The sequence below is a fragment of the Magnolia sinica genome, chromosome 15, assembly GCF_029962835.1.
Source record: "Magnolia sinica isolate HGM2019 chromosome 15, MsV1, whole genome shotgun sequence".
NCBI classification, from domain to species: domain Eukaryota; kingdom Viridiplantae; phylum Streptophyta; class Magnoliopsida; order Magnoliales; family Magnoliaceae; genus Magnolia; species Magnolia sinica.
This window is the reverse complement of record NC_080587.1, coordinates 64151116-64175149: the sequence shown is the minus strand read 5'-3', so window position 1 is coordinate 64175149 and position 24034 is coordinate 64151116. Positions and strand designations below refer to the sequence as shown.

At 41.8% G+C, this 24034-nt stretch overlaps 1 long non-coding RNA gene and 1 pseudogene across 3 annotated transcripts; one reads left to right on the top strand and one right to left on the bottom strand.

Moving 5' to 3' along the window:
- The window catches only part of LOC131226964 (protein WVD2-like 4), a 45717-nt pseudogene that overhangs the window by 9023 nt on the left and 12660 nt on the right, over positions 1–24034 (top strand).
- On the bottom strand, positions 2330–22210 carry LOC131227322 (uncharacterized). Of its 3 annotated transcripts, XR_009162194.1 has the most exons (9): positions 22010–22210; positions 21772–21934; positions 6674–6828; positions 4678–5678; positions 3990–4146; positions 3664–3777; positions 2900–3430; positions 2643–2686; positions 2330–2553 (listed from the first exon to the last, which is right to left on the bottom strand). It is a non-coding gene; the product is annotated as an uncharacterized LOC131227322 (long non-coding RNA). The 3 variants fall into 3 exon arrangements; XR_009162193.1 differs by lacking the exon at positions 4678–5678 and having other exon boundaries at positions 21772–22200; XR_009162195.1 differs by lacking the exons at positions 4678–5678; positions 6674–6828; positions 21772–21934; positions 22010–22210 and adding an exon at positions 4258–4375.

Here is a 24034-nt window from a genome sequence, read left to right as displayed (position 1 = left end):
AGCAGGGAATTTGTAAGACAATTAGAAACACTACATACACATACAAAAAAAAGGAAGAAAAGATTCAAGGTCTAAGTCAGAAAATAGACAAAAAACAAAACAAAATTTAACTTTTTTTCTAGAGTAATACTATGACCATTGATTTTGGAGAAGTGGGGTCTATGTAGATAATCCAAAATGCTGATCTAATGGACCAATAGTGGATGGGACCGGACCAAACACACTTTTTGCTATTCTAGGGGAAAATAAACTAGTTTACCTTTAAAACATCCATTGTCAATCCTTATAGATGCCTAAAGCTAAGAACACGAACTCGAACGTGACTCCCTTCCTTGAACTTTTCATCCAGCTTGCAGACTTCCTCATCAACCACATTAGATATCTGTGACCCACAAAAGAAGAATCTTTACATTTTCAGCCTGGGTTGTAACAACAACACTAGAAGGATCTTTAAATATGAACCAATCACAAAAAAAGAAGGCAACGCCTTCATCAGTATATTAAGAAAAGCTAGAGAGGAAAGAATTCAAAATCAATGCATGAATTGTAGTTTAACTCTCTAATGAGGAAAACATACATGTTCTTCTTCTTTAAAGGACTTTTAGTGTGATGTGTTCCCACCAATTTTTCAACTTGGTTTTTAAATACAGCACATTTGGGTTTTTAGTTTATGCAAGTGGGGCCATGGTTTAGTGATACAATCCATTAATATGCTGGGCCTGGTCATGGTTAGCCAATGAACCAAAAGTTCCCATGGATTGGAAGATTTTAGTTGTAGAATGCAAATTGTTGCTGTTTAACCATCTGGAGAAACTGGTATCTCCAAGTCATGGACTCAGGACGCAAAAGCTGCATCTCCATGTCATGGGCCTAAAAGCCTAATCTAATCTGCAAACAAGATCAGGAAGCCTATGAAGGTTGATTATGCATATTAAGCTGTTTTGGATGAGGGATCAGGATCATGGATTAGTGAAATCCACAGATTTCAAATCTCCTCAACTTGTTTTATAGTCAAGATTTAGAGAACCTGTGGATTTACCAATTCCAACTCCCATAAATCCATAGATTTCACAAAACAGAAAAGAAACCACAAGGAGAAGAATCATACATCAAGTAAGCATTCAAAACCGTTTCTCTTGTTTATGATGAGAAGAACATTCATACTCCATATCAAAAATAAAAAATAAAAAATAAAAAAATGCAACAACCAGTTGAGAAAACCAGCAATACCCGAAAAAATAGATTTAGGAGAGTTCAAGTGCATGTAGACATTCAAAATGCAAGACCCAATTGAGAATACCAGCAATACCCAATTGCCAAAAAGCGAGATATGAGAGTATCCAAGTGCATGTAGAAGTTCAAAATGATACCTACCAATTATTACGTATCTGGCCCATATTTTACTAATTTCCTTCCAAGTTCTCACTACATTGAATCTGTAAAGCATTTAACACCTTCTCTACTTTTCTTCTAGTTCAAGGTATTTTGACAAGAGAAATGATCAACCTACAACTGGTCATATGTCATGACCCACTCAAAAGCAACGTGCTGCAATTTCAATGCAACTTCATCATTATGAATGACCTGGAAGCACCCATTAACTTTTTTATTAAACTGAATGTTCTGTTTTTTTTTTTGAAAAGCATGAATGTTCACAACTTAATTCACTCCAACATTTGAATTCAGCCTAAAAGTCAATATTGACCTCTGAGTATCCATGTTTTTCTTTCCTGTTATAGATTCCCAACAGCAAACTATGAGAAATCAAATGAAATGTAAAATTACAACACCCTAGTAATGAAACTTATTAAAATAGATATAGTATGCACGAACTGTCAGTGGTACGTAACACCCTTCAGCCGTAGCAACATCTATTTGAAATACAAAATTTAATTTAAAAACTAAGCATGCTTCACTTAACATATGATATCTGAAGTAGTATATTCAATCGAATCTGATCAACCAGCCAAAAAGTGTCTAATTGATCACATTAAATTTAGTGAAGGCCTATTTCTCATAACAGAATAAACAGGAGGAAAAAATGAATCCCACCATGTATTAAAGTCAATGGAACAAAATGTTTTCCTGTTGGCTATATGCCATTTTAATCATCCAGTTGCATGCTAAAAGTCTAGTAAAATCCTTACAATGTGGGGACCACCTAAAGTGATGCCTAGCATGGAATGTTGAATGCTTGCCTAAAACAAATAAATAAATAAAATAATAATAATATGAGAAGCCAACCTTAATTGGGTGTTGGGAGACATGTTTGCAGCTCTGGCATTGTAGCCTCAGCACAATCTTTTTCATAGTTTTCGCCTGTAAGATAGATTTAACAAAAGGGCATTACAAAGTTTGGGGGCAAAGCAAACTGACTTGGTTTGTAAATTCTAACTACTATGCTATCAGTGTCCAGACATATACAAACATTTTCCATGTACCTAAAATCCAAATCTTTCAGAGGCATGGGCATCAGTCTGATGAAGAAGAACTTCCATACTAGACCACTTAAACTTTACAACATGCTCGCGGCCACAACCCATGAATTCTGCCCTGGGACCGAGAGAGGAAAATAGTTGATAAATCAAAACCTGCAGGCAATCAAAACTTGGGACCTAGCGAGGGAAAAGTTAACACTAAACCTGCGATGATTAAGCTAAATCTTTAAGTTGTTATAAACCAAAACCTGAAATGAGTAGGCAAAATAAACAATTATCGTCCGAGCTCAAACATGTAAGATGTTACAAACCTTAACCTAAAATGAGTAGCAAAAATAAAAAATTCAGTATACATATGTAAATGTGAAATCTATAATGAACAACCAAAACATTTTAAACCTGTATGCTGATACAAACCAAAACCTGAAATGAGCATCCAAATAATGATTTAACATCCAAACCTATATGCTCGCAAGGCTTTTGTACTCCATCTGTACAGTGTGTCATTTCGCTACAATGGACCACACTTCAAAAACACACAAATCAAATATTCTAATCATCCAACAAATAGCCTATAAAATGGGATGGTTAGGTACTATTTAAGTCATAGCTGCACAAACAAAGGACACCTGTCAAACTAATGAACGACCATCTCGTTAATACCATCCAATAATGGAAATTATACATCACTAATGCACAACATTTTCATAGCAAAGCGGAAAATCTTATATCCCAAATTGTTTAGGCTTTGACTCGGAAGACTTCTTCAGTAATACAACCACATGCAATCCAGATTTTTGTCATAACTTGCAGGTGCAAGAACACTATGGCAGATAATTCGAAATGATAGTAGAAAATTATAAGCTACATAGCACCATCGGAAACCCAACTAATTGAAGACAGACATGCAGTAAAAGTCTGAAGGCTGAAAAGACAAACATATGAGGTTGTTCCCTACCACAGCAATTGCCATAATTTCAAATGCTTGAATCCTGAAACACAGCCACCAACAAAACAAGAAAAGAAAAATGAGTTAAAAATGAAAGCACTTTCCAAAAGAAAATCTACTAAGATCATCAATGAAATGTATCTAATAGGGAAAGAGAGCTTGTCACTAGATATAGAAAGTACAAATTCCAAAGGTTTGATTTATTGGCTACACTAGAGTTCACATATTTAAAGGAGAAAGGAAGCTAAAAGTGAGAAAGCACATGATGAACCGTACATATTGTTGGATGACAAGACTTAGATGATAAGTGAAAGGACTTTGGAGTTCCCACTAGATGATAGAAATCGCCTTTCTTCAAGTCATGCCACAACAATCTTCCATTCTATGGTCCTTCACAAAGAAAATATTTCGATGAAACTCAAAAGTGAAGCAAATACTAATTAGCTAGATAGGGGGAATTTGGATGCCAAATGCATCAATGTACATGTGTTGGTTTCTATACACTTAGCTAAATAAATTGTTTCTCAAATTTGAACACTCCAAAGATAGTGATTAACTAGAAGAAACCACCGACAAGTAGAGCATGTGAGCCATTGCTATACTTTTCTAAATCATGTATGCTTAGAAGCATCAGATGGATTGTGGTGTTTTCTTTATAGTGGCACATTTACTGTAGGTCCCAGTTATGCACGTTTACTGTAGATCCCAAAGCCAACTTGCATTTTACATATGAATTGTCTAATATCTCCATAAATGATCCTACACCTAAAGAAAAGAAAAAAAAATCACTCTATAGCTTCATATTGTCAAACAAAAGCACTGACAGATGAAATTTAACAAATTACACATGAAGAAGAATAAAAGCATCACCAAAAAGATATATGAGAAGACAACATGTATAGCAACTTTTTGTCACTGAGAAAATTTGTTTCAATGTGTTGATGGTGAGTATCAAGTTGTGTTGTAGAAGAGACCACATATCATTTATGTCTCTCTCTCTCTTCTTCTTCTTCTTCTTCTTCTTTATTTATTTATTTATTTTTTAAATTGCTGCTTGACCTGTGGAGGTTTTGTTGAAGTCTTTGGCTTTAAATCTAGAGATGCAGTCCACATTCAACTATTCAGATCTGGGTTGCATTTGCATGTGATTATGTTGAAGACAAACAATCACACGATTAAGCACATTAGAACAGAGATAATGCAAAAAGATAAGATAAATATAGTATTGAAATTGATGAAATGAAAAGGAAAAAGATCCCATAACAAGATGAAATGTGAAAACAACCCAACCTGCAGAAATTGACAACTATATCCATAATATGCAAACCTTATACATGAATGACAAATTGTGAGACCTAATAACCAACACAAAAAATTTATAAGGATGCGGAGATTTACTCACAAAAAGACTAACATTGTTTTATTGTGTAAAAGAGCACTAAAACTGTAAAAAAGAAAAACAAGAACCAGCCAATAATCTTCAATGCATTATGAAATCCAGCTCATGGATAAGAGCACTAAAACTGTAAAAGAGCACTAAAACAAGAACCAACCAATAATCTTCAATGATGACAGTTGAAGAGGATTGAAAATTCAGGATTTTCTGCACTCCTTTTCTCTTGAATTTTAAAAGAGGCCCTTTTGAGGATTTGAAATCCAGGATTGAAAAGAGTCCTCATGATTTGGATGGTTCAGGTTGCATGTAAGAATCTCCATATATACATTTATGCCATGTGGAGGTGGATGGGTCATGCCATGGAGGATGATGATGATTTCTGTATTTTGATTGCGGCAAACGATTTCTGTATGAACAACTACCCCTTATTTTCAAAAATGACAACAATGTTATGCCTCTTACTATCAGCTTCACGACGAGCAAATAATTGGATTGTTAGGATGTGTGTGGTAACCTACAAATAAATGGTTTTGAGCATCAAAAGATTCATGCGTGGTGGAGAGAAAAAAAAAATCATAAGTAGGCAATAATGGAAATATGAACTAATACAGATGGGCAACGACACTTACTCAAACGACGGTGGAAATCGTGTCAGTCCACTAAATGGGCACCAGTGAACTTTCCTCATTTTGTTGAGTCAAGTCGAGTTTCTTTCAAGTCTTGACTAAATTGATTTTTTTCCCCAAGTCTTGATGGTATATGATCAGGTCGACTTGATTGGGCGAAGTTGAGTTTTTCTACAACAAATCTATGGATGTTACCATATTTTCTTGGCATAGCTTTTGTAAATTTCCTTGTTTTGTTGTTGTAAGGAATATATATTCTCCTTTGAGCCCTGACAATAATAACACAAGCACCATGAAAATTCTAGAAAGAAAATAGAAATCAAAGAAATGATGCTCATAATAGAGCTCCAAACTTTTCACCTGCATCTGTCAATGCATTTATAGGATAAAGGTCTACAACCTGATTGCTATCAACACCGCTAGGCATCTAGGCGGCATTATTTTTCTACAAAAAAGTAGATCAATGAAAAACATATATACCCAAGAGCATGGCATCCACCATTAAAAACAGTATGAGAAATTAGACCCATATAGCCTACACTTCCTTCCACCACCATAAACCAAATTGATTTTTCTCTCAACCTGGAAAAACTGGCATATACATAAGAGAGATGAAGCCAGCCAGTAAAAAATACCAATTTAAAATACTACTAGCAAAGCAAAATGGAAAATGTACCAATCACTTTCATAGAGAATGATAACATCTGTAGTAGCAAGGTTGATACCCAGACTAATGTATCAAGTAAATGCAATTTTGTTTGAGATGATGCATAACAGAAAAGACCAACAAGTTTCCTTCTCACCCAAAAAAAGACCATTTGTTTCAAAAATAAAATAAAATCTGAAATGGGTCTTTTCTCTATTTTGCCTACTCTTGAGAGGATTTGTGAGAAAATGAATGAAAACCATTTCAGAATTTTTTTTTAATATTATTTATTTAAAGGTGAATACACACACTCGTAGTCTCTTTCCAACTGCATTTATAACTAGAATTTGGTGAGTCTTCTAATGCAAAAAAACAATTCATTGAGCAGGGGATGACAAACATAAGGGCAAAAAAAAGTGTCCTACAATCTGATTGTAGCTCAGATTGGGAAAACATGTTTTTAAAGATCCTTGTGTTCATAAAGTTCCCTGTCAAACAAGAAAAGACCTTCCACAAGAAAATGTATAAATTGAAGAGACGTGTCTTTCGTATGCTATCAAATGAAACTAATATAAAAAATAAATGAAATTTGCTTGAGGATTTTGAGATAGAAATAACATTTTTTTTCTGCTGCAGCAAGACAGGTTACATAAGAGTGCTGGTAGAGTGTATTGGTGCATGTCCCATTAGACAAATGATAGGAAAATATATTTTGGAGCTTTGGGGACCTCAAACTTCCTCAGCTTCTCAATTGGCCATTCTTTTCTTTTAGCCTGAGATAGGAACATAAAGGAAAGTTTGGTGGGGATTAGTACTCAATTAAAGGAAAGTTTAGTGGAGAAGATGATTCAAAAAAATGTGTTAAACAATAATACTTATAAAAAAAATGAAAATAAGAAATTGCATATGTAAGTAATAAAGAAGTCAAAGTAAAAGAAGTTGCAAATGTAAGAATATCACAGAACTTGAACTGTAAGCTTCAGATGACAAGTTAACCAAAATGAAATGTGCTAAACAATTAGAAAGAAAAAAAAATCATCTTTATATGAGCTGCATACAGGATTGTTGGGTGCACAGAAATGGACAAGCATCGACACAGTAAAATAAAAAGAAGTGAAGTCCCCTGTTACATAGGAAAAACCAAAAATGAGCAGATCCAATCATAATAGCCATAGTTGAGCACAGGACTTCTTCTCAGCCAAGGTTTCAGGAAATAAAGGTAAAGAGACCACACACATAAACTAAATCTCTACATTGATGGTGATACACACACACACACACACACACACACACACACACACACACTGTAACGTCTTGGAAAAATCCGTACAAGGACCCGAGTACCACCTCAGGCAGAAATTACCCAGGACCAAAACATTTAGAAATTAGGTTAATGTTAGCAAGTGCTAAACTAGAGTGCTTATGAAATTAGCACTAATCACTTTAAATATGATCTGCAAGACCCAAAATGTGCAGAATCATTGACGCTACATTACCCTGAAATCTAGAATCCTTAAACCCAATTGCTCTCGGGAGCACACCGAAACTCCGTATCGGACCTGGACCGTATGTCGAAAGTCCAATTACCCCGAAACTATACGGATATGACCGCATTATTGGACTTGACCACCCCCTCAGAAATCAAGTCCTAATTGTGTCTAGAAATGCACAACTTGAGCCTGGAGCAAAGTGTGTGAGAAACGTGAAAATATTTAGAAATAAAAATCCGAATTTAAGTAATCTGAGTTGTGTCGCTTGCGGGTCAAATATAATGATTCAGACCATCAGAATCTGACCCAAATACACCCTCAGATCAGGAGAAATGTCCCACACATGTTGATGTACTTGTGGCCCTGATGGAATGACCGTGACCGTTGAACTGAAACTGGTCCGCCACGGTCGATCTGTAAATCTGATCGAAATGAAAACTTAGCCTGACCTAGATCCATGGTCAGGGAGCTTAAGTCCGACCGCACGTGGAAAAAGGGCCACCATAAGTGTTCCGTTGGACCGGAATGGTCCGTATTTGGATATAACCTAAGTATACCTTGGCCCTGGGGCCATTTCCATCAAACCTGGGCCTATATAAGGACCTTAAACCCTCTCTCTCTCACCCCATACAAATTTGAGAAACCCTAGGAGAGAGAGAAGAGAAAAGAGAAAGGAAAAGAGAGGAAGTGAGAGAGTGAGTTGGAAGTTCTTCCTGGGATTCAATCCCGCTATTCCACGCACTCAACTACCTTTCCTGTGTCGCTATACAGGCGATTCTGATTTCGTTCTTAGGTAAGAAAACCTAACCCTAACCTGTTTTAGGGTTTCAGATAGTGTAAGTTATGAAATAGCTAACCTAATTTATGCTATAGGTTGCCAATCTGCCGTAGACAAAGACTTAGCTTTAAAACTAAGTTTGTTACGAGTCTACCGGCAAAAGGTGCGGACTATAAACATATAGGTTATGGTTTTCAAGGCTTTCAATGTCGGTTAATGGTTAATTACTGATGTGGGTGCTATTTCACATGTCAAATGCGATGTTTGTTTCGCGTTTCAGATATATATGAACTATATTGACTATAGTGTATTTTAGGTATTTGTTGAAATGATTGAATGCGTGTAGAATTGGGATTCGTGTTTGCCATGATTATCTGTCATGGATAGGGAATAGTTGCATTTGTAACAACTCCTCGGCGAAATGATTTGGCCCAATATGTGTTACGGCCAACATACGTCATGTATGTTGAAGTGTGTAGACTAAGTGTTTGTCGAAATGTCTGAGTGAACATGGAACCATGATTAATACTTATTATGATAGATGTTTGTTAATACATGACTGTTGTATGTGTCGCAACTCCTATGTGAAAGGATTTGCCATAATATTCGTTTTAAGTAAATAAATCTATGTATGTTGGAATATGTAGTCTAAGTGTTTGTAGAAATGTCTGAATGATCAGGCATGTAGTATTTGTACTTTACATGGGTGTTGAGATAAGATTCTCAACTACCTTAACGATGTGTATGATTTTCTCCACGTAATTTGTATTCTTTGTCTGCTTTACTTAGACACTGCATATGTGTGAATTCATGTTTTAGTTGAAATCCATCAAATGCTCACATGCTTGTATGATTGAAATTGTTGATCCATTACTATTTTGATTAGCTTGTATGATTATCTATTATAATTGAATGTGTCTGGGACAACGGAATAGTCCAGGCAATCGGTAATAGGCACTTAATAGGTGGCTGAGATTGTCTCATCACATAGGACGTGTTCGATGAACCCGAGTCGTACCTTGGTTGTCGGCAGTGGTTAGGCCACACGGAGTGCTTACGCACTTCATGTCGGTCAATTCAACGTGCGCTCGTATTAGTCAAGCTCGTCAAGTAACCCAATTGACCCGATGTATGTTCACCATGTATGAACGCTACTGTTTGAATCTAGGGTACCAAACTCACCAGTGAAAATTCCTTAAAACTTTGGTACCTCGATCCGCTAAGATTCATGAGCCGGGTATGGTGGTATGGGACACCATGGTCGAGCTGTCGGCCTACGCTGGGGTGACGAGCCTCCCCGTAGTGTCCAGTGAGCAACACAGTCTCGTGAGCTGAATACGGTGGTTTGGGACACTATATTCGAGCTGTCGGCCTACACTGAAAAGGTGACGAGCCCTTTGTAGTGACCTCGAGCATACTCTAGGACTGCGTAAAGGCGACGAGCCCTTACGTAGCAATAAGAGTACATTAGGCTTACACTGATAAGGTGACGAGCCATTTGCATCGACCTAGAACCACAACATCGTATGAGAATTGTTAGGATTGACGACCCTAGAATGGATCATTGTTTGGGAATTGATATAAGGGAGGTACCTTAGCTTCCCAATCCTGCTGTATAAAAAGGACTAATAAGAACTTGGTAATCATGCTTATGCACCACATTGCATGTGCCGTTTGGCGATGTGTAGAGAGCACGAGGAAGTGACTAACATGCGTGTCCGTTAGATGAAGATCGCTGAGGGAGTGCAGGCGAGAGCATGCATCATTTATTCATACAATCCTGCATTAATCAGAGTATATAGGGATGTTCGATTGTATTGCCTTATCATTACTGCTTGATTGAATTGATAACATGTTAACCTTTGCTTTATTATTCCACTGAGTTGATCACTCACTCCCACGTTACAGGACGGTGTTTTAAACACCAACAAGACCCTGTTGTAGGTTCAGATGATGGCGCAGCCTGCGAGGTGGAGCCGGACTTCGAGGATGATGAGAAGGCATTCTCATATATGCACTATTCAGGCGGGTTTACATAGACCACTCTGATCAGTGGGGCTTTAGGGTTATACTTGTAGTGGACTACTACATTTTGGCATTTTGTATTTTGAAACCAAACATGTAATTATTAACCGGGTAATGCACACATACTTTGGGACTTATACTAATTTGTAAACTTATATATATTCGTTTCAGTCTTCTGCTCACGTATTACAACTGTCTCTGGATTATGTTTTGCAGTTTTGGCTTAATCTTATTCATGTTTATGCACTAATACAGACAACATTTAATCATCATTAAATATGTTGCATAAGTGATGCGTTGGAAATCGGGAGTTGGACTTTTACTCGACCCCCGATTTTCAGGGCATTACAAGTTGGTATCAGAGCATAATTTGGATTAAACCGGACCTGGGTTATGGTCACACGACCTACGCTGACGCATTTAGTCCTAGGTGGGTGCGAGAAAAATGTAGAAACGAGCTTAGGTTGTCCAGTTTTGCCAATTGGCGAAAGTTACCGAAAACGATCGCCGAGATCAGGTTTGTACACATTTGTGATCGCTTGAGACGACCCCGGATCATCCCTAGACCATCAAGCGATGGGTTTAGACCATAATTTGCCCAATCCCAGCCTTCAACAATCGAGAAAATACGTACTTACATCAGAAATTTCTCGAAATAACCCGAAACGACTCAAAACGGAGTCGGGGGCTAAACAAAATAATTCTAGGGGGACCTAGGGTGGGTCCCACATGTTTTTGGAGTTCAGGGGGCAGGAGGACCTCACCTAAAGGGCGAGCCCTCACCGGACTGTCCAGAGACCGGCGAGGACCTCGCTGGTTCCGCGAGGCCTTGCTAGCTAGCGTGCTTGGCCGGGCGGGCCGATGCTCCTAGGGCGTTGTATGGCCCACTGACGTGTGTTGGGATGAATTTAAACCCTCCTAACCCACCTCCCTTTCATAATTTACCCCTCCAAGCTTTCCTTTTTCTTCAAAATTCTTTGGTTCTCTCTCAAATCTCTCCTCCATTCACCCATTTCGTTATTTTTCTTCAACACACATACCCTCCCACCATTTTCCATCAAAACCCTCTCCTATCTCTCTCTTTTTCTTTGATTTGAGAGCACAAATCCCTCATTTGTGTCCCACATACCCTCAAGTTCAACAACCCCTCCTTTTCCCACCATCTTCTCTTTTCCATGGCCTTGTTCAAGCTTGTGACGACCATTTTCTTGATTTCCATGCTTCTTTGTCTCATGGGAAAGAAGAGGACTCCTACGGATGAGGCCGGGCTTAGTCGCCCTACTCGTTCAAGGAGGCCTAGAGGTGCCGCTGCTAGTGCTAATGTTGATCGGGAGATACGGACCAATCGGGAGCTTGATCCCCAGGCTCCCCTCGAAAATATCCTCCTGGCGGATATGTCTTATGGGAGATTTCAGGGTCGCAGGGTCCTCTTTGAAGCTCATATGGATGAGAAGCTCTTTGGGCAATATCTGGTGATGGACTGTCTAGTCGAAGCCGGGTGGGGTCCTGTGTTCGAGGGTGAGTACCGCGCAAATGTGGGCACAGTCCGAGCCTTCTACACCCACATTCGAGAGCCTATGTTGGAGCCCTTGTAGTTCAAGATCCCTGTTGGTAGAGATCGGGAGGCCACAATTGATGCTGGGTTGATAGCTCGGCTTATGACGATGCTGCTTGGCGAAGTGCATGCAAGCGAGAAGAATTTGAAGAGTGTACGTGAAAGGGATCGTCGCACGCGATTCCTTTGTGGACAACTGGCGGACAACTGGCTCGCTGAAATCCGAACAACAGTCTCCTAGCAACTAACATGACTGACGACTTTTGCCTGCTCTACCACATCTTCACGTACAACGTGTACCCTAGGTGGAGCAACCGCAGTGAATGCACCCGTCTGATGGTAGATTTCCTGTACCAAGTAGGGCAGGAAGAGAAGTTGTGCGTGCCTACACACGTTCTGCGGCAGATAGTTCTTACCACACACTCCACTAGAGCGTCTGATTCGCTCCCATTCGACCAACTCATATGCAAGATTGCACGGGAGTTTGGCTATAGACTTGGGGCGGAAGTGCCGGTGCCGACCCATTACATCAACGAGGCTACTCTCAACCAGATGAAAATTGGGCCACGACAGCGACAAGCTCGCCTCAATGAGAGTGAGGACGAGACGGCTAGTGAAGAGTATGATAGCAAGGAGGAAAGCAGAGAGGAGATAGAAGAAGAACAGGAGGAAGAAGTGGAGGCTCAGGACACGGATGATAGCTCCCCACCTACGGCAACGGACAATGACCCTGATCGGGCTGCTAGGGAAACCCGTCTAGTTCAACTTGAGGAGGGCCAGGCTGCCCTACGACAGGAGATAATTGATACTCGGGCCCTCGTGAAGCACAAGTTCAAGAAGTTGACCCGCACCTTGAAAGCTATCCTGTGTTGCCTGTAGGATAAGAGCGCCCCTCCTCCGTTGCCAGACTTAGATGTTTAGTCATCCATGTCGTTGCCCAGTAGTTTGCTTTGTTGCTGTCTTAAAATGTCTGTGTTTTAATGTTTAAGTGCTTAGTAGTATCGTAAGTAAATAGTATGTTTGTGTTTGTTAGTTGTCTTAATGTTAGCAGCTTTACTTGTAATAGCTCATATGCGTTTCCTGTCATGATTCATGTTATGACGTATCTCATGTAATTGTGACAATTTTGGTAAATGAAATGCATGAAGTTTCTTTAAGCTGTGTGTAAATGCTATGTGGTTGAGTTTGTGGGCATGCTGAATCTGACCTGGGTTGCACCCTATGTTGTATATAAGGAATGCCACCTAAGGCCACACGGAGTACGGCACGTCTCACTCTTGGTGATTCGTTTGACGGGGCACCTCCCCTAAGCGATAGCCATACGGACCCCAGTTCGGGCCTGTCTCCCTCTGACACTATGCCGGACTCTCAGCCGGCCACTGGCCCCACCAATGGGCCTACACCTGTTGTGCCACTGGTTCTAGAGGAGAACCGTGCGTCTTCCTCAACGCCACCTGTATCTCAGTCGGCTCCCCCTACTGATAGGTTAGAGCAGATGATGTTGTTGATGCAGCAGCAGTAGATACAACAGCAGCAACAACAAGCACAACAGCTGCAGCAGTAGGCACAGTAGCAGTAGCAGTTTTTGACCACCATGGCGGGGATTTTTGCCCAGACAATGGGTGTGGCTTCGCCTACTCCTTTTTCGCCCCCTGCTGGGAATGCAGGTGTCAGTGGCCACCTTGAGCGATTCCAGCTCTTATGGCCCCCTACCTTTGCGGGTACTCACAGACCCGAGGAGGCTGAGTATTGGCTTGACCACATCTCTAAGATACTAAAGCCGCTGCACTACACAGAGCCCGAGCAGGTGGAGTTGGTCACCTTCATGTTCGAGAAGGAGGCCAGCTTATGGTGGGATAGTGTCCTCTGTACTGTTGCGGTAGGACACATGTGGACGTGGACAGATTTTGAGGCACGCTTCCATGAGAAGTACTATCCCGTCACCTACCACCACGAGAAGGGGAGTGAGTTCCTTCGCCTCCGACAGGGAGGGATGACAATGGCTGAGTATGAGAACAGGTTCACAGTGTTGGGCAGGTACGCCCCGTTGATTTTGGCAAATGAGCTGATGCGTATGCGACGTTTTTCTGAGGGCTTGCGACCAGATATTCGATCTAAGATGTGCTGCGCTAGCATACCTAGCTATTCTGAGCTAGTGAGCATGTCCATGAGGGCCGAGCAGGACGGGGACAGGCAGTCCCGTATGCGAGCACCAATGGCTCCTAGGCCGCGACCTGAGATTTAGAGCAGACCATTCCTCGGGAAGAGGCCACGGGCAGATTCACCGCCGAGGCTGATGGCTCCACCTGCCCTTGTGAGGCGACCTGATGTGTGGTGTGCCTACTGCAAGAGGCCAGGCCACGCGGAGGTGACTTGCTTCACCAGGATGAGGGATAACGGCATCTCACCGCCACAGAGGATCAATCGCCAGCTTCCCCAGACTATATCATCACCATCTCTACGCTCGGCACCAGCTCATCCATCCTTCCGGCCACCCATACCTCGATCTAGGCCGCCCCAGCGACCTATGACTCCTCAGCCCAACGGTCTCAGTAGGCGCGCGTCCATACACTTACAATGGAGGCGCCTGATTCTACAGCTACCATACCTTTGGCCTTCGAGCTCACCACCCACATTGAAGGTACCCCTATATTTCTGTTGGTGGATAAGGGATCCACTATATCCGTGATATCATGTTCTGCAGTCCAGCGCTTAGGGTTGAAGACGACTCCGATGGTTGGGGTGTGGGTTATCGCAGCACTGGGGACTTTTACGGATGCCACCAAGATGTGTGAGGGTTGCTTAATATATCTAGGGAGCAAGACGATATGCACTGACTTGATTGTCACCACGATATACCATTTCGACGTCATCCTTGGTATGGATTGGCTGACTAAAGTGAGGGCCGAGATTGACTGCGAGACCTGATTGGTGACAGCTCACGGACCTGAGGGCACGCCCTTTACGTTCCCCGTGCAGGTCAGTTGCCCTTTTCGAGTCCTTTATTATGCTTCCTTACTGAAGAATGTTGACGGCCCGGTACTTGAAGACACACTAGTGGTTCGAGAGTTCGAGGACGTGTTCAGTAAGATACCTGGACTACCTCCTCGACGCGAGATTGACTTCACTATCGACCTTGTGCCCGATGCGACACCAATATCTCTTCCGACATATCGCATGGCTCCATGTGAGATGGAGGAACTGAAGAAACAGATCAACGATCTATTAGATGCTGGCTTCATACGGCCGAGTGTGTCTCCTTGGGGAGCACCCGTGTTATTTGTGAAGAAGGACGGTTCACTACGATTGTGTATTGATTATCGCAGGTTGAACCAAGTGACGGTGAAGAACAAGTATCCCTTGCCCAGAATAGATGATCTGTTCGATCAGTTGAAAGGGGCGCAGTATTTTTCAAAGATCGATTTACAGTCAGGGTATGACCAGTTGCGCGTCACGGATGAGGACGTGCAGAAGACGGATTTCAGGACTAGTTTTGGGCACTACGAGTTTCTCGTGATGTCGTTCGGTCTTATGAACGCTCCGGCTGTGTTCATGAACTTGATGAATAGGGTATTTCGACCGTTCCTTTATCGATTCGTCATTGTGTTTATTGATGACATCCTGATATACTCCAAGAGTCGGGAAGAGCACGAGGAACACCTACGAGTAGTCTTGGATACTCTGAGGAAGAACCAGTTATTTGCACAGTATAAGAAGTGTGACTTCTGGAGAAAAGAAGTCAAGTTCCTGAGACATGTGGTGTCCAAGGAAGGGATAGCTGTGGACCTTAGCCGCAATTCAGGACTGGGAGGAGCCCGGTTCGGTTACCGAGGTGAGGAGTTTTCTTGGTCTGGCAGGTTATTATCGACGATTCATTCAGGACTTCTCGAAGATAGCTAGACCTTTGTCTCAGTTGACACGGAAAGATCCGAAGTTCGCCTGGAATGAAAAGGCAAAAGCAGCTTTTCAGGAGCTGAAGGACAGGTTGACGTTCGCCCTTGTGCTAGTATTGCCAGAGCAAGGGGTCAAGTATGTTATATATACAGATGCGTCTCGTATCAGTTTGGGTTGTGTCCTTATGCAGAAGGACAGGGTGATTGCATCTGCCTCAAGACAGTTGAGGAAACACGAGGAAAACTACCCTATGCACGACCTAGAGTTAGCAGCCGTCATCTTTGCACTGAAGCTCTGGAGACATTACCTTTATGGAGAGGAGTTCGAGCTCTTTTGCGATCACAAGAGCCTCAGATACATATTCACTCAGCGAGACCTGAATATGAGGCAGCGGCGATGGATGGAAACCTTGAAGGACTTCAAGTTCGAGGTTTCTTATCATCCCGGTAAGGCCAACCTTGTGGCAGACGCACTGAGCCGCAAGAAAGCATTGGCGTTTGCGGCTCCGTTGATGGTAGCAGAGTGGGACATGGTAGAATTTGTGTGAGACTTTGAGCAGAAACTCACGATGGAGGAGCCGTATGAGGGCATCGCACATATTCGAGTACAGCCCCTCATTGATGATAGGATCATCGCGGCTCAGACAGATGATGAGCTATTGGCAAAGATGAGAGAACAGGCTAGCAGCGATGAGGATGCCGAATGGAGAGTTCGTACAGATGGAGGCTTACGTTACCGTGGCTGCCTATGCGTCCCGAACCTCCCTGACTCAAGAATGGCTATGCATCCAGGCAGTACGAAGATGTATCGTGACATAAAGAGGTCATACTGGTGGGACAATATGAAGGCTCACATAGCAAATTACGTGTCCCGTTGTCTCACGTGCCAGCAGGTCAAGGCAGAGCATCGCCGAACTCCTGGATTACTTCAGCTCATGCCCATAGCAGAATGGAAGTGAGATTTCATTTCTATAGACTTTATCTCTGGATTACCGAAGACGAGGAAGAGGCATGATTCCATTTGGGTGATCGTGGATCGGTTGACGAAATCAGCTCATTTCCTCCCTATCAGAGTTTCGAACTCTGCAGATGAGTTGGCTAGGTTGTACATAAAAGAGATTGTACATTTGCATGGAGTTCCTTTGGAGATCGTGTTTGACCGAGACACGCGATTTGCATCAATCTTCTGGACTCGTATCCAGGAAGCGATAGGTGTGAAGTTGAAGTTCAGTACCGCGTTCCACCCACAAACTGACGAGCAGACGGAACGGGTGAATCAGATTCTGGAAGATATGTTGCGGGCCTGTGTGCTGGATTTCAAGGACAGTTGGGATGACTATCTTCCCTATGCAGAGTTCACCTATAATAACAGCTTCCAGGCGAGTATTGGCATGGCTCCTTACGAGGCACTGTATGGGCGCCCGTGTAGAGCGTCGTATTGCTGGGCAGAGGTTGGCAAGAAGAGCTTGATTGGCCCGGAGTTAGTTCAGGCGACTTCAGAGAAAGTCGACATTATCAGGCGCCGACTTCTGACGGCGCAAAGCAAACAGAAGAGCTACGCCGATACGAGGCGGCGACCGCTAGAGTTCGAAGTCAGAGACCATGTGTTCCTCAGAGTTTCCCCTATGAAGGGAGTCCTTCGGTTTGACAAGAAGGGGAAGCTTACGCCTCGATTCATTGGCCCATTCCAGATACTTGATCGAGTGGGGGCAGTAGCGTACCGCCTTGCTTTGCCCACACCACTTGCAGGCGTGCATAACGTATTTTATGTTTCTATGCTGAAGAAATACGTTCCCGATCCTTCCCACATTATCAGATGGGAGCAGGTGCAGTTGAGCGAGGACACTACATATATACTGCGACCGACGCGTATCCTGGACAGGAAGGAACAAGTGCTGCATAGCAAAGTTATTCCACTTGTGAAGGTGCTGTGGACGCATCATACGGAAGAAGAGGCTACTTGGGAGACAAAAGCCGAGGTTCGAAAGAACTACCCTCAGATTCTCGAGGAGTATGAAAAGGTACAAATTTCGAGGATGAAATTTTTTTAAGGGGGGTAGATTGTAAAGACTCGGAAAAATCCGTACAAAGACCCGAGTACCACCTCAGGCAGAAATTACCCAGGACCAAAATATTTAGAAATTAGGTTAATGTTAGCAAGTGCTAAACTAGAGTGCTTATGAAATTTGCACTAATCACTTTAAAAATGATTTGTAAGACCCAAAATGTGCAGAATCATTGATGCTACATTACCTTAAAATCTAGAATCCGTCCTAAAACCCAGTTGCTCTCGGGAGCACACCGAAACTCCGTATCGGACCTGGACCGTACGTCGAAAGTTCGATTACCCCGAAACTATACGGATATGACCGCATTACTGGATTTGACCACCCCCTCGGAAATCAAGTCCTAATTGTATCTGGAAATGCACAACTTGAGCTTGGAGCAAAGTGTGTGAGAAACGTGAAAATATTTAGAAATAAAAATTCAGATTTAAGTAATCTGAGTCGTGTCGCTTGCGGGTCAAATATAAGGATTCAGACCTTCAGAATCTGACCCAAATACACCCTCGGATCAGGAGAAATGTCCCACACATGTCGATGTACTTGTGGCCCTGATCGAGTGACCGTGATCGTTGAACTGAAACTGGTCCGCCACGGTCGATTTGTAAATTCGATCAGAACGAAAACTTAGCCTAACCTAGATCCATGGTCAGGGAGCTTAAGTCCGACCGCACATGAAAAAGGGGCCACCAGAAGTGCTCCGTTGGACCGGAACGGTCCATATTTGGATATATCCTAAGTATACCTTGGCCCTGGGGCCATTTTCATCAAACCTGGGCCTATATAAGGACCTTAAACCCTCTCTCTCTCACCCCATACAAATTTGAGAAACCCTAGGAGAGAGAGAAGAGAAAAGAGAAAGGAAAAGAGAGGAAGTGAGAGAGTGAGTTGGAAGTTCTTCTTGGGATGCGATCCCGCTATTCCACGCACTCAACTACCTTTCCTGTGTCGCTATACAGGCGATTCCGATTCCGTTCTTAGGTAAGAAAACCTAACCCTAACCTGTTTTAGGGTTTCAAATAGTGTAAGTTATGAAATAGCTAACCTAATTTATGCTATAGGTTGCCAATCTGCCGTAGACAAAGACTTAGCTTTAAGACTAAGTTCATTACGAGTTTACCGGCGAAAGGTGCGGACTATAAATGTATAGGTTATGGTTTTCAAGGCTTTCAATGTCAGTTAATGGTTTATTACTGATGTGGGTGCTATTTCACATGTCAAATGCGATGTTTGTTTCGCGTTTCAGATATATATGAACTATATTGACTATAGTGTATTTTAGGTATTTATTGAAATAATTGAATGCGTGTAGAATTGGGATTCGTGTTTGCCATGATTATTTGTCATGGATAGGGAATAGATGCATTTGTAACAACTCCTCGGCGAAAGGATTTGGCCCAGTATGTGTTACGGCCAACATACGTCATGTATGTTGAAGTGTGTAGACTAAGTGTTTGTCGAAATGTTTGAGTGAACATGGAACCGTGATTAATACTTGTTATGATAGATGTTTGTTAATACATGATTGTTGTATGTGTCGCAACTCCTATGTGAAAGGATTTGCCATAATATTCATTTTAAGTAAATAAATCTATGTATGTTGGAATATGTAGTCTAAGTGTTTGTAGAAATGTCTGAATGATCAGGCATGCAGTATTTGTAATTTACATGGGTGTTGAGATAAGATTCTCAACTACCTTAACGATGTGTATGATTTTCTCCACGTAATTTGTATTGTTTGTCTGCTTTACTTAGACACTACATATGTGTGAATTCATATTTTAGTTGAAATCCATCAAATGCTCACATGCTTGTATGATTGAAATTGTTGATCCATTACTGTTTTGATTAGCTTGTATGATTATCTGTTATAATTGAATGTGTCTGGGACTACGAAATAGTCCAGGCAATCGGTAACAGGCACTGAATAGGTGACTGAGGTTGTCTTGCCACATAGGACGTGTTCGATGAACCCGAGTCGTACCTTGGTTGTCGGCAGTGGTTAGGCCACACGGAGTGCTTACGCACTTCATGTCAGTCAATTCAACGTGCGCTCGTATTAGTCGAGCTCGTCAAGTAACCCGATTGACCCGATGTATGTTCACCATGTATGGACGCTACTATTTGAATCTAGGGTACCAAACTTACCAGTGAAAATCCCTTAAAACATTGGTACTTCGATCCGCTAAGACTCATGAGTGGAGCATGGTAGTATGGGACACCGTGGTTGAGCTGTCGGCCTACGCTGGGGTGACAAGCCTCCCCGTAGTGTCCAGTGAGCAACACAGTCTTGTGAGCCAAATACGGTAGTATGAAACACTGTATTTGAGCTGTCGGCCTACACTGATAAGGTGACGAGCCCTTTGTAGTAACCTCGAGCATACTCTAGGACTGCGTAGAGGCGACGAGCCCTTACGTAGCAATAAGAGTACACTAGGCCTGCACTGATAAGGTGACGAGCCCTTTGCAGCGACCTAAAACCACAACATCATATGAGAATTGTTAGGATTGACGACCCTAAAATGGATCATTGTTTGAGAATTGATATAAGGGAGGTACCATAGCTTCCCAATCCTGCTGTATGAAAAAGACTAATAAGAACTTGGTAATCACGCTCATGCACCATATTGCATGTGTCGTTTGGCGATGTGTAGAGAGCACGAGGAAGTGACTGACATGCGCGACCGTTAGATGAAGATCGCTGAGGGAGTGCAGGCGAGAGCATGCATCATTTATTCATACCATCCTACATTAATTAGAGTATCTAGGGATGTTCAATTGTATTGCTTTATCATTACTGCTTGACTGAATTGATAACATGTTAACCTTTGCTTTATTATTCCACTGAGTTGATCACTCACTCTCACGTTACGGGACAGTGTTTTAAACACCTACCAGACCCTATTGTAAGTTCAGATGATGGCGCAGCCTGCGAGGTGGAGCCGGACTTCGAGGATGATGAGGAGGCATTCTCATATATGCACTATTCAGGCGAGTTTACCTAGACCGCTCTGATCGGCGGGGCTTCAGGGTTATACTTGTAGTGGACTATGACATTTTGACATTTTGTATTTTGAAACCAAACATATAATTATTAACCGGGCAATGCACACATACTTTGGGACTTATACTGATTTGTAAAATTATATATATTCGTTTCAGTCTTCCGCTCGCGTATTACAACTGTCCTTGGATTATGTTTTGTAGTTTTGGCTTAATCTTATTCATGTTTATGCACTAATATAGACAATATTTAATCATCATTAAATATGTTGCATAAGTAATGCGTTGGAACTCGGGAGTTGGACTTTTACTCGACCCCCGATTTTCAGGACGTTACACACGAATTTCAAAGAGATTTTGGCCTAATAAGCCCAAATAAATCAGCAAAAAACTTGAGCTCTTATCCAGTCCTAGGCCCAACTCCTTGAAATCTGACGATACCTGAAATAAAGGAAGCTTAACTTAAAGACTCAAGCATGCTTTATATATTCTTGGGTATGTGACCTGCTGTGGATGGACCACACTTCCCAACCCTCCCAGATTGAAAGCCGAATGTAGACCATTGCCGCATTTCACTTCTAAACTGCCACTTTGCAGGCCAAATTATTGAACTTAGGATGGTCCTATCCAGGAGAATTTTTCAAGCAATGGTCCTTCCAAAGTGGGGCCCAACTGACAAACGATCTAGATAACAGAACATTACACAAACTGAAAATGAGCATGTTGTACATCTTAGGGCTAAGGATCAAACAGTTCATCTGCATTTCAGTTCTAGGATAAGGAAATGGAAAAAAAATAATTAAAAATTAAAAACTGAAAATGAGAATCCAGTGCCCATCACAGAGTTATTATGCGGATTACACATCATCAGAAGAATGAAGTAGCTTCCTTGCAAGGATCAAAACTCACTTCAAAAAATACCTTAAAAACCTCTTCCAGTCCCACCCCATAGAATTTTGCTCGTCCTTCTCGAGTATCTTCAAAACCCCTTTGAAAAAACCCACCTCACATAATAAAATTAGGCCCCTGCACGTCTGGAAATCGAACTCCTCTTCCGCTTTCTTCAGCACGTCTGGAATTTGCACTTCAATGCCAATCAGATCTACAACTCCAAATGCCTAAAAAATCAAAAAATAGGACTTCTCACAAAATGCAATTTCTACAAGAAACCCTCCACCAAATGCTTCGGCCTCAACTAGATTTGCTCCAAGCCATATTCAAAACCCTAAAAACGAGTGAAGGGGGAAAGGCTAAAGGAAATCCAAACTAGATCTGCTCCAAGTTGTAGAGAGAGAGAGAGAGAGAGAGAGAGAGAGCGAGAGAGAGAGAGAGGGAGGGAGGGAAAGGTACTAGGGGAAGAGGGTGCTGAGAGAGAGAGAGAGAGAGAGAGAGAGAGAGAGAGAGAGAGAGAGGGAGGGAAAGGTACTAGGGGAAGAGGGTGCTGAGAGAGAGAGAGAGAGAGAGAGAGAGAGAGAATGGGGGCAGAGGGCGCTGGGAGTGAGAGAGAGAGAGAGAGAGGGAATGGGGATGGAGGGCGTTGGAAGAGAGATGATATAAGAAAAACACTCGTTTCTTTTAGCTTTTTCTAGTGGTTGCTTTTAATCAGCGCAAAGAGTTCCCCCAACACCACACTTTCGGTGGCGCTCATTTCCTTCTATCGTCAGCAGCTGCACGAAGCCCAACGATTCTTACCTTTGCCCGCAGTGAGTATTGGTCATCGGCGAAAAAAAGAGTCGGTAATGGCCCACTTTCTTGCAGTGTAAGTTGTGTTACTACATGTTTGTTTGGGCAGTCCCATGCCTTTGATGGCTGATGGATCCGATGTCCCCAAATGTTTATCAAGACATGAAGAGATCATGTTCTTATCTGGATTGAGATGCAATGCAGTCACTTCTGAGATGGGCCTTTATTCATGCAACATGTCCCTTATCTTTCTTAGATTCTAAAGAAAATGTTAAATCAATGGTGTCATGCATCTTGTTTCGACATCTAATTTCTTCTTATCATTTTGGAACTAAACATCACATCATTGTGCTTTTCCCTTTGTCAATCAGCATTGTTTACACCATCCATATTTGATAGTTTATGTGTCATGTTACTCCCAGAAATTACATATATAGAACTGACATAACACAGACACTTGACTCCCATTTTTTCTCGGGAACCTGGCATGGTCACACATTCATACTTGTGTAGGAAAGATACAGTATTGTATCACAATTGGGTGATATAACTACATAAGCACTTATGATCTAAAAAAATAAGCAGAGGACCGAGGATGTGAAAATGCATGTTGATCAAGAGAAATGAGGAATGTAAGACAAACAACAACACTTCTTAGTGTTGCATTATAAAAGAAGCTGTATTTATCAGTCATGGTAGGTGTAAAAAAGTGCCTTAGTAACCAGGAATATCGAAATGAAACCCAAAATAATCCAGTGACTAGTAGAGATGAACCCTTCATTTGTTGTTGACTTCCAAAAAAAAAAAAGAACATTGTCAATGTAATAAATACATCTGTTGTGGTGAAATAGAAGAAACTCCTATCATTTTGGTTGATATTACAAACATACCCCTGATTTTTTTTCTTTCCTTCTTCTTATTCTTCTTTGAGTGTACATACATTAGTGTTGAACCCTTGAATCCCAGTTTGTGGGGCTTGGTAGGGCTGACACTTTTGCTGCAGTTGGATTCAGACACACATATCCCTTTCCATGCACTGTAGGCTGCAGATGAACATTCCTCAATTGATAGTCTAGAATTGTCTTATAACAAATGACTATTGAATATTGAATGCGTTATTGCATAGGTTAGTACTAAATGAAAACTAGTGGTTGGATTGAACTAGTTGGGTCAACTTTGGCTCATGGAATGTCAAAGTAGCTGAAAATCCCGTAGTACGAAAAACAATCAGATTGAGGATGGAGGAATTATAGGATCCTCAATCTGGAGCTTTGCAGTCTATTCTCAGGTTTTCAGTTCTGACAATTGGGTCCATGGTTCAGTAATCCAAGGAACTATTGTCTGTTGCATACCACCGTGGATGTACCATGCCCCAAAACCTCCCAGACTGGACAATCCTAACCGTTCAATTGATTCAATTGGTTCAGAAGCGAAATACAAGGTCTACATTCAACTGAAAAAGTGTCAAGATTAGTGATCTCCCTATCTG